Here is a 10,552-nt window from a genome sequence, read left to right as displayed (position 1 = left end):
AGGCACCATCCAGCCTCCAGAGAAGGAGATGGGTTTGGGATCCTCTTCCTGCACAACCTGCCAGGGCAAGATGCTCACAAAGGAGCTGTACTATGCCCCTGCATTAACTCCTCCTGCTCAATGAAGAAGATGACATCTCTGCTGTTTCCAGAGAAGGGCAAGGACACATACACTAGCAAAATGCTCAGAGTGGCAGGGTCCACATTTGTACCTGGGAATACCACTCTGAAATGCAGGCAGGAGACCCCACCACATCATGCCCCTGCTGCTCAGGCATTACCTGAGAGGTCAGTGGGGCAGGGCTTGTTGTTAAAAACCATGCTAGCAGTGGTAGAGACCTGACAAGATGTCAGCTATGCCACAGGTTTGTTTTGTCAATTTAGGAATTGACACATTTACTTCCTCTCTCCCACTTCTCATCTGTTTTGTCTGCATAGCCTTCAGTGGTTTTAAGGTGGGTGTCATGTTTCTAGGTGCTCAGAGCAAATTAAAACTTGGAGTACCTTTGACTTCCTGGCATTACTGGGACTAAATATTGAACACCATTCAAGTAACACTTTTATTCTATTTAGTGAGTGGAAAAAATAACTGAGTTGAAAGAAAAATGCACCTTGCTTCAAAAGCCTCTTTAATCAGCCCCAGAATCTGAACCAATGCTGAACATAAAGATTCAAATTTGGCTTAATGAAAACTGAACAGACCAAAAAACAACAAAAGAAGTCTCTTTACAAAAGGTATGGATTCAACCCAGCCAGTAAATAATTAAAGCTCCTCTCTGTTCCCTTCCACTTTCTATTTTAAGGCTTTTCATTATATGGGATCAAAGTCAGCTCGAGTTGGAGAGAGTTAGACAAATCCATCACGGAGACAGAATGAATGTATGATCTCATCCCCTGTGACAGCAGCCCGACAGTACCACCTGTTTGAACTCGGCTCATACCACTTCTGATGACACTGGCAATGTCAAGCAAATTGCTTGAAATTCAAGGGAGGGGGGACACTCTCCACCAAAGCAAACAAAACAAAAAAAAAATGCAAAAGGCTGTAAATCTGGCATAAGGAATGCTTACAGGCAGCAAGCACTGCAAAAAGAGCAGTCACAGAAAGGGTTCAGACCCCATGAACATAAATCACACTGGGCCTCAGAAAATCAGCTGTATGAAGAAAGACTGATTTCTGTTTGGAAAAGAGTCAAATGAGAGAGCAATGCAAGATAGCTGTATAAAAAATATAAATAATAAAATTAAGGTAAAATAAACATCCTTTTTTTTTTCTCAAAATGAAAGAACAAGAATACACTGAAGCCAGAAGACAAAATAATTAAGAGATATGAAAGGCAAGTTAAACAGGGAGTTTAAAACTGACAGGGAATTTTGAAAGAGATTAAGGAACATTCTGTTCTACCTTTTGGAACTTAAAATGTAAGTTTACCCTGTGGAGCTGTCTGCAGCAAAATATAATTGGGACCAGAAAGGACTACAAAAGAAAATATTAATTAGACTGTTAATGAATACCTGCATGTTCCCATTAGAAACTCATCTATTTTAAAAAGAACGAATACAATCCTTAATTAACCTTTTTTTTTTAAGCAATAGAAAAACATTTATACTTCCTGATATAAACAATGAATAAGTGTCAGGGAATAAGACATCACCCTTAAGGGGAATCCCCAATGATTAAGAAAATCCCGCTCTTGTCACATTATTCCAGAACTGTCAGCTGGCCAGTTCCTGAGCACTGTCAGGAACAATGTACTGGCCCAGATCCAACACACCAATGTTTGGTTAACACTAAAGTTCAGTCAAAAGATTTCTGTCTAAAATGCTTGTTTAAGGAAAAAGATGACAGCATTGTGAGTGCACCGTAAAGCTTTATTTTCTAAACCATTTTTTACTCTGACTGCCAGTAGCTAGAAGCACTTGAAGATTAAGGCAGCAAGCATACATCAACTCTACATGGTTTGGTGTATAAAACCACTTTGGTCTAGATCTGAGTCAAGATACAGTATTTCACTTCTTTGAGCTGCTTGATGTGTTCAACATGAACTTGACTTTGGGTCTGCCACTGTACCAGGCACATTTGCAGTTCTAGGAGTTGCAGAGTACTCTGGCTGATTAAACTTGCAACTACACAGATATAAGAGTCAAACTGTGGAGTTATTTCAGATATTAAAAAAATCTCACTACTGTGAAATGTATGCATTATTTTTCTCAGTCTACTAAGATGGAAACAAAGAAGCAGTTTAGCACTTCACTAGCTGAAAGAGCTATTTCAAAACATGCTCTAGATTAAGACTGCATGGCAGGACCTTTTCCCAGTGAGAACAGGCACTCTGGGGACAAGTAGGGGCCCCCAAAGATAATGTTATCTTCGGTGACCTCATTAGCATCTGATGTGTAGGAACATCTTCTTTAAATGTGTGATTTTCCCATCTATCTTGAAATGGCCCTTTAATCAAACTCATAAAATTACTTTTATTTGGTACCAAACAGATAAACAAACCAAGGTTATTCAGGACCAATAGCTCTGCAAATGAAGGGAGAAAAAAAAATAAAGCCTGTAATGAAAAAAAAATAAATTGGAAATGTTTTGATGCTTTATGTGGGAGTTAGCTGTGTGCAGAATTGAACTGTATTTTCTTGGTTTAGCTGAACTAAGCTGTACTGACAAGAGCATGCTGAATTAGATCCGGTTGTAACCTGAGGTGAACCTTCAGGGTAAACCTTACGTCACTATGTTGCTGCAGTTCTTTCTTTTTTCCATGAGCAAATGTGGCTCACTTCCCTCAGTCTCTGAAATGCCATATCGTGTGTGCTGGCCATGGGGCAGAAGTCTAAATAGACCATGTTTGGATTTATTCACTTCAGGCCTCTGGAATCAGAACTGAGCTACTGGGAGAGCTTGAAATAAGACTACAAAGTTATGAAGGAGGCAAATGTGAATGTAACGGGGTGTTAGATGCACCTTGTGTTTAAAGACATTTTCCCACAATTCTGACTTGTACTTTTCAGGGCTTGTACTTGACAGGGCTTTCACCCGTTCAAGGTAAAACCAACACCTTGTTTCTCTCTCAAAGCCATATAGGGACAACTTGCCTTACATTGTGGGGTAAATGACCCTAAAAGGTGACAGTGCCACGCCCTTCCTGGCTACAGTAACAAATACTTAATTTCTACAGCACCATCCACACAACTCTGCAGGATAAGATATAACTCTCTTCCAAGAACCTGCCAACTCCTTAGCATGAAGGCCAACGAGCACATACGGTACTTGGCATGACATTCCTCTCTACCAAACTTCCATGACCACATCACTGCTTCAGAGAAGTAACTGAGCAGATAGAACTGTTTAAGTTCTACCTCACAGCCAGGCCTACAAAACGTGCTCTGTTTTCCACCTTCAGGCACGTTGCTAAGCACAAAACTACCTTCTCTTTGTCAGAGCCAGCTGGCAGCCTCAGAGGCACAAGGCAGGTGGGCACATAACCCTCTGTTTTCTCAGTGCCTGATGGCTCCTTTCTTTGCTAGCTTTATCCCTGACTTTCGTGGCATGGCAGACCACATAGGAGCCCTCCCTGAATTAATCCATATACTCAGAGAAAAAGCAACTCTATTTGCAGTTGCACTAGATAGATAATAGACCACTGTCCACAACACAGGATCTTTACCTGCAGCCCTTGGAAGGAGTCCTCTGCCTGCTCAGTTGGAATGGTAGGACACTGTAAAAGGTTTTTCCTTCGTTAAGTGCTATGGTGCTAAATGTTATTTTCCAGCTGGGTATAATTATTTTTTAAAAGAAATCCAGGCACATGACCCTGATACTGATTTTTCTTCAGCTTGTACACAGTGGAGATGTTCTGGAGACACCATGATTTTGCTTAATAAAAATGTAAATCTCCATATAATTTCATCACTTCGGGCCTTGAATAACTGGAAATCCTCCTCCTACAGAATTTGTCATGATTTCCTCTCTTTGAGTTCAATGCAAGAAGTGCACAGCTAAATTATGCAGGACTATAAACTTACATAACTGTTCATAAGATAGAAGAACATAAAAAATAAAGGAGCTTTAATAGTTAGGAATGTAGAGAAGTTCAACACAGAACTGAGGAAAAAATGATTTATCATTTGTTCTTCAGGTAGACAGGTTTACTAGTATTTAATTAGTATGAATAGAAGTAAATCTGAGAATATACTGTCATTTCCTTAGACATATGGAAACCAAGAGCTGGCAGAACTAACCGTGAAGCAGTTACCTGAACAAACATCAATCTAGTATATAAGCTACCTGAACAAACATCCATATAATATGTAGAAAGGTGTATTTACATTAAGAACTCACCCATCTCTTGTCTTAGGTGTATTTACATTAAGAGATCACCCATCTCTTGCCTTAGTTTCTCCTCTTGAACAGTAGTGGCACGATGAAGGAAGCACCAAAGGGGATGCAGCACCCACATGGCTCAGTGATACCACTTGCACATAATCTTGAGTATCAAGCATCCAAAGCAAGCATATGTAATTCCTTTACTGCCTACCTAGCAGGAGGCTCATCAACTGTCTACCCTTTATGCCTTTTGGTAGTGTGCATTCTCCTTTCCTTGGAGCAGAGTTTCACATTACCCGAGAAGCCTTCTGCTCTCAATGCAAGAATCTGGAGGGAAATAAAATCCATCGATCCTCTGCCTGGTTTAGTAAATCTCTCTCACACTGTTCATCATTGCCTGTGGCCCTGCAACTCGAGCTCTTTGCCTCTCTGCTTGTGGGGCTCTTTCATCCTTTAGTTTTCCATCTGGACAGCAGTGGGCACAATTTGCCCAACCCCTGGTCTCTTTTTCTAGTCCCTGATAAGGATCTTTGCTCTCACTTGTGGTCTCTCCTGCCTCTGCTGAAACAGCAAAGAGCCGTTTACAAGGTCATGTATATACACCCACCTTATAGTCAGGTGCTCTTTGGTTTACAATGAAAGCCACAGAACAGCACAAATGAACCTGAAAGGATTCAGGATGCAAGGTACCCTTGTAAAAATTATACTTGGATAAAACCAGAGAAAGGATGAAAAGTGGATTCCTTACCCTATGGTAGCTTTCAGCATACTCCAAGCATGTGCATTTGGAAATTCTTGCTGCTGTTCCTCATGCAGATTACAGTTTGCATCGCTGGCTGGGGGACTATGTACAAATTCACGAACGGGACGGGACTGCTGAGGAACACATCTCCAGCTGTTTATTTTCCAGCATCAGTCTCATTACATGGTTATAACAATGGGAAGATGCCAGCAGCTCACATCCCAGGCAGCAGACAAAGAACTTAATGTTACAACTTTAAAAGCTTTTTGACCAATCACACAAAGCAAAAGCATATCGACAGTAGTTCTATCCAACCACTATAAACATACGTACCTTTGGTTAAAGCAATACTCATTTCGAATACAATACCTGCTTGTAAGCCTTAAGATACAATGCACAGAGCACCATTATTAAGCTTAGAACTTCCTAAGATCTCAACTAGATATACTTTTCTGTAACTCAGGGAGTTATTCTCGCCAAGAGTTAATACACTGACCATTGTTCTTTTTGTCCTTTCTACTTCTTGTATAATTTTTCTGCTGACAAACCTCATGTCTACTGCTTAGCTCTAATTGCAGTTTTGCTGTCTCTCAGGCCTGCCTTTAGCAACTTGCCCCAAACCCTGATTTTAAGGATTCCCACAAGTTTGCAGCTCCCTTGCACTGTTCTCCCATTAGGTGTGTGAATGAAACATAGAAACAATTTGTCTTATTGCCTCCAGTCTCACAAAAGAATTAAATTAAAAATAGCAGTATTGCATCACTTTTAACAGGACAGTAAAATAGGACAATAATGGCTGCAGGCTTGCTCCTTCCCCCCCCTATAGCAAATTCTGTAATGGGAGGAAGGTTGTAGCTCTGCTTGGGATCCTTCTACTAGATTTTGCCCTGAGAAAAGGTTTGTTGAGAGGGAGGTCACTGTGGGGTAAGTGCCAAAACCCATGCCTGTACTCGTGGTCCTCAGGCCATTTGGTTGGAGGAGCTGATGATGTGTTTTGCTGTTCGATCTTGCTGGCAGCCCAGTCCATGGTGATGCTCTTCTAGAGAGACCTGCCAGCCAAGCAGCATGGGGGTCAATTTTGTGAGAAAGCTTCTCAATTTACAGGAGCTTTATTGTAAACCTAATATAGATTGATACTTCTTAATTTTTACTTTCGCAGGGGCAGACAGTGATACCAATATCCACAGTTTGCCCTATCCTATCAAACCAGACATTGCAAGTCTGCATCTCAGGACACTTGAGGGGCTAACAAAATATCAGGACATGGCTTGTACTGCTGACATCCATTTGATACATTTTTTTCAAAACTACCGGGTCATGAATCAGGTCCATGGAAAACTGCAAACAATAATCTGAGCTTTTAAAACCCAAGAGACTCAAGATGTCTGTGTTATGCAAGTGATACTCAGCTAACAAAGCTCTTCAGTTGCTCCCTAAGATACATGACACACTGCTTACTACTGGATTTTGAAAATGCACAGAAACACTTATCTGCGTATCTTAAACCACTGTCAGATCTAGGATGAAGGTTACTGGGGCTAAAATAAGGGATAGAAACAACCTGTAGAGGAATTTGGTGTTTTGGTTTATTTAAATTTAACACTTTATACTTAAGGATATATTTGGCTCCTGGTATTTAAAGACTTTCTCCACAGAACACTCATTAAGTTCTACAAGGAATGTACATGTGCCATTTCCATCAATACTACTGAATTTACAGGCGAATTAAGATTCACCCCTGGGTTCACAAGTCCAGAACAAAAGCCCTTGGCTTCACAGAAGACAACAAATGTGTGAAGGAGTATCAAGGACAGAGGAGTTACCCAGAGGTACTCCTCTGCAGCCTTTCAAACAGCTCTTGGAGGAGATGTTTGCCCTCTGCAAACAGACTGCCACAGAGAAAGATTTGGGAGTGCGCTCAGGGCTGGAGCACAGGACCCAGCAGTCCACCTCAGTCCTGAGCACAGCATTCCCAGCAGCAGCTGGCTCCAACCACGAAAACAGCGGTGGAAGAGCCAACCCAAAGTGTTAAATCTCCTCTAGCCCTTGGCCAGTGATCTGCTCAAGTACTACTCTGCACACATTTTGTCATGCAGGAGTGGTGACCCTCTCTGAAAATTTCATGCTATGGATAGGAAAACCATTTTACATGCTTCCTATAGTTTTATGCACAAATGCTTTTCCATTTAATATATACATAAATTAAACTTCTGTAACTGTGAGTTTTGTTACTAGAATAAAACCCCTGTGAAACAATCAAGTTTTCCTAATGCTTCTGCCACATGCAGTGTAAGCACTATTGTGAAAGCTGTGTGCTCAGAATGTGTTAATTGCCAGGTCCCAGGAGCATTCCCTTTAGCCCACTCCACATCTTCTCATACAGCAGCCTTTACCATACTGTGATGGGAGTCACAGACCCATATTTTGAAAGTCTGTTATTGCTGTTTAAGTTCATAACATAATCATTAAATATAAAGTTATTTCTTAATAAAATTCTGCTGTGGCTTACTACAATTCTGCATCAGTAGTATTTACTTACACTTAAATTATTCTCAAAATACTTTTCATATTATTAAAAAAGGTCTTTTTCACTAGAACACAAATGTTTTTCTCTTAAAAGATAATGATGTCAATTAGAGATTTGTATCTTAAATCCTAAAACCTTCTCAGCTGCCATTTATTAAGAAAATATTATGAAGAAGCCAAAGAACACTACAAATTCAACCCTTTAGTGCTCTATTTTACATCTCTGTTTGACAAACAGCATTAGGACACGAAAGCCATTAACCTCTTTTGTTGAGGGCCATTGCATTTATGACATGACAGAAGTACCAGCATACACTAGATTGTAAAGGCTGTTTGCACATAAAATAACCAACTGGTCAAACTAAAATAGCTTCCCAAACTCTGCATCTGTAGTCTATATATTGCCACACAACGCTAAAGAACTTGCATGTCAACTTCCTAGTAAGAGTTCAGAACAGTTTTCAAATTCATAGAAGTTTAGAGAAAGGGAGTAGGTGAAGAAACTGTTTTTTCTATCCAAAAATATGACACTTTATTAGTAAGTGACAGAATTAATTTCTTCCTTTGTAAAAAGAGTTTGTTTTTCTCTACACACCAGCTTGGCAATTGCTTTTATTGTTCCACTGAGCTCTTCTACAATATCTTAAGAAGAAATCTTCCGGAGGCAAACTAAGAGAGCAAATTGCTTTATAAGCAATTTTTTCCTGAACCATTTTGTATTTTAGATTGTAGATAAACATGTATTGACAACTACTTTTCTCAATTTGACCCTTTTCCTCCTACCTCCAGTGATGTCATTTTCCTGTATCTTAATTTCTCACTGTTCTGAGGTCACAAATTTTTATTACCCAACTTCACCAAGGGATCTGAGGATCAGGACATGACATCAGAATACAACAGCTACGTCTCCTGGTTAGAAATCTCAGCTCTCTACAGTCTTGCAGACATTTCTTCTGCTTTTGTTGACTTTTTACTGTTTTCTCAGAGCTACTGAATTATTCATCTGTCAACATAAATGTAGAGTTCATCATATAAATATGTAAAGCCACCATTTTAGAGCAGAAATCCAAAGACAAAGTCATATAAAGGCTTTTTGTAGATCATTAAACCTGCATAGCAAAAGACACAATATACCACAAATGTAGTAGTATATAGTAGGACTGAAGTTGAATGTAAACTCTGAATAGGGTATATTCCAGCCTACTCTCTGCTATGCTTCTTTTTACAGTAAGGCTTCCATTCTGATTTGCAAAGCCAGTTCCTGCTTCTTGCCTCAGATGATACAATCCCAAAAGTGACGTTCATCTCAACAAACCTATCTATTAGACTGCGTCAGAAAACTTCCTTTCTCTGTACTAATACTTGCTTTTTATGCAGAGCAGCTACTTCCTACCAGGTATTTTCAAACTGGACCTACCTCTTGGGAAGAAATCTACAGATCTGAGTGAGACAACAATAAGCTAGAACTAAATACTCCCAAAACACCCAGTCAGTATTTTTACCTTTACAGCACAGGTCCTGTTTAGACTGCTAAATATAGGGAATGTCCATGTGTTCTGCTCACCTAGACTCCAGTGAGAATAAAGGGGACAAAAGACTTATTTGTCAGTGCTTAATTTACTACATGAATTTTATGCATGGTCAGTTATTCTCCATAAAATAATCCTAACGCTGGTTCATGCATTTTGCAGTCAGCTTTATCAGATAAAGTCTGAAGATTCAATTATAATTTAAAAAGAACAATTACCTTTTAAATAACAGCTTGAGTTAACAAAAGGAACAGATTCATCACTCAGTGGCAGTGAGATCATATTCTAGGTAAAGACAGCCTGAGCAACGAAGCTATGGAAAAACCTGTTCAAACACTCAACCTTTGACTGCAGTTCTCGTAATATATTCACAGTAACCTTAGCGATGCCAATTTGAGCAAATATTGGGGCAAACCCCAAAAGACTGATTTGGTTTTGATTTTCGTTTTACTCCATTTTACAGAACAAAATCATACACTGTCTCTTGAAAAGGAGCTAAGAAAGTACACTAGGATTTGCTGTCTCAGAATGTAGTGTCTCCCTTCCGTTACCCGCAAGTAACCTGGCAAAGCCAGAAGTTAGGATGGCCAGTTTATATTAGTGTATGATCTGTATGATCATCTTTTGTCTTGTTGCCCTCATGTCTTCCCTGGATGTTTAGACAGGAACACTGAATACACCAAAACAGGAGATGACACTTGCAGTCTTCTCACTGGCGCAAAGGCCTGACAGGCTGGCCATTTCAGATGCAAATATTTCAAGAAGTGAGACACACTGTTGAGCAATGAGCAGAGCTGTGCTTGCCATCCTACTCTACGCATTGTATGTATTTATTTCATTCTCCATAGTCACGACTACGGGACGTGCTCTGTAAAATCAGGTGCTATTTATGCTCTTGCCCTCATTTAGCCTCAGAAAACATTTCCTTTCCAAAATCCTTGAGTTCTACTGTAAGCATTTCCTAGGGAAATACTATCATATAAAACATTGACACTTCCTGGAAAAGACTGACAGATCCTTAATAAAACTGACATACTGAAAATTTTAGAACAAGCTCTCCAACCTGCTATACCAGCTGGCATCCAGGGTAAGATATCATGGCTGAAACTTTGTCCCAAGCAGAAGATGGAGTTTTGTGAACTGGAATTATGTAAGAAACTCAGCAGAAAGAGGGATGGCAGTTAGGACAAAGTCAGTGCAATACAGTCCAAGTCCAAGAGAGAGAGAAAAGAGATGGATGCTGGAAGCATGCAAGCTATCTGAAAGCTGTTCATGTGATCCAAAGTTTGCAAGGAAATAAATGCTGGCAAATTTCGCAGCAAAAGCGTGGGTACGAGACTTGCTCAGCATTCTGTTGAGTAGAGTCACTTAAGTACGTGTACTTAGAGCAAGGTACTCTAAAGCTGCATGTTTAAGCCACATTTTATTC

The 10,552-nt window shown here is 39.9% G+C and overlaps 1 protein-coding gene across 6 annotated transcripts in view; it reads right to left on the bottom strand.

Moving 5' to 3' along the window:
* The window catches only part of DTNA (dystrobrevin alpha), a 227,532-nt gene that overhangs the window by 193,738 nt on the left and 23,242 nt on the right, over positions 1-10,552 (bottom strand). The gene's annotated exons all lie outside the window — the stretch shown is intronic.

The sequence above is a fragment of the Vidua chalybeata genome, chromosome 1 (assembly GCF_026979565.1).
Source record: "Vidua chalybeata isolate OUT-0048 chromosome 1, bVidCha1 merged haplotype, whole genome shotgun sequence".
NCBI classification, from domain to species: Eukaryota; Metazoa; Chordata; class Aves; order Passeriformes; family Viduidae; genus Vidua; species Vidua chalybeata.
The sequence above is the reverse complement of the archived record's forward strand: the minus strand, read 5'-3'. Positions and strand labels throughout refer to the sequence as shown.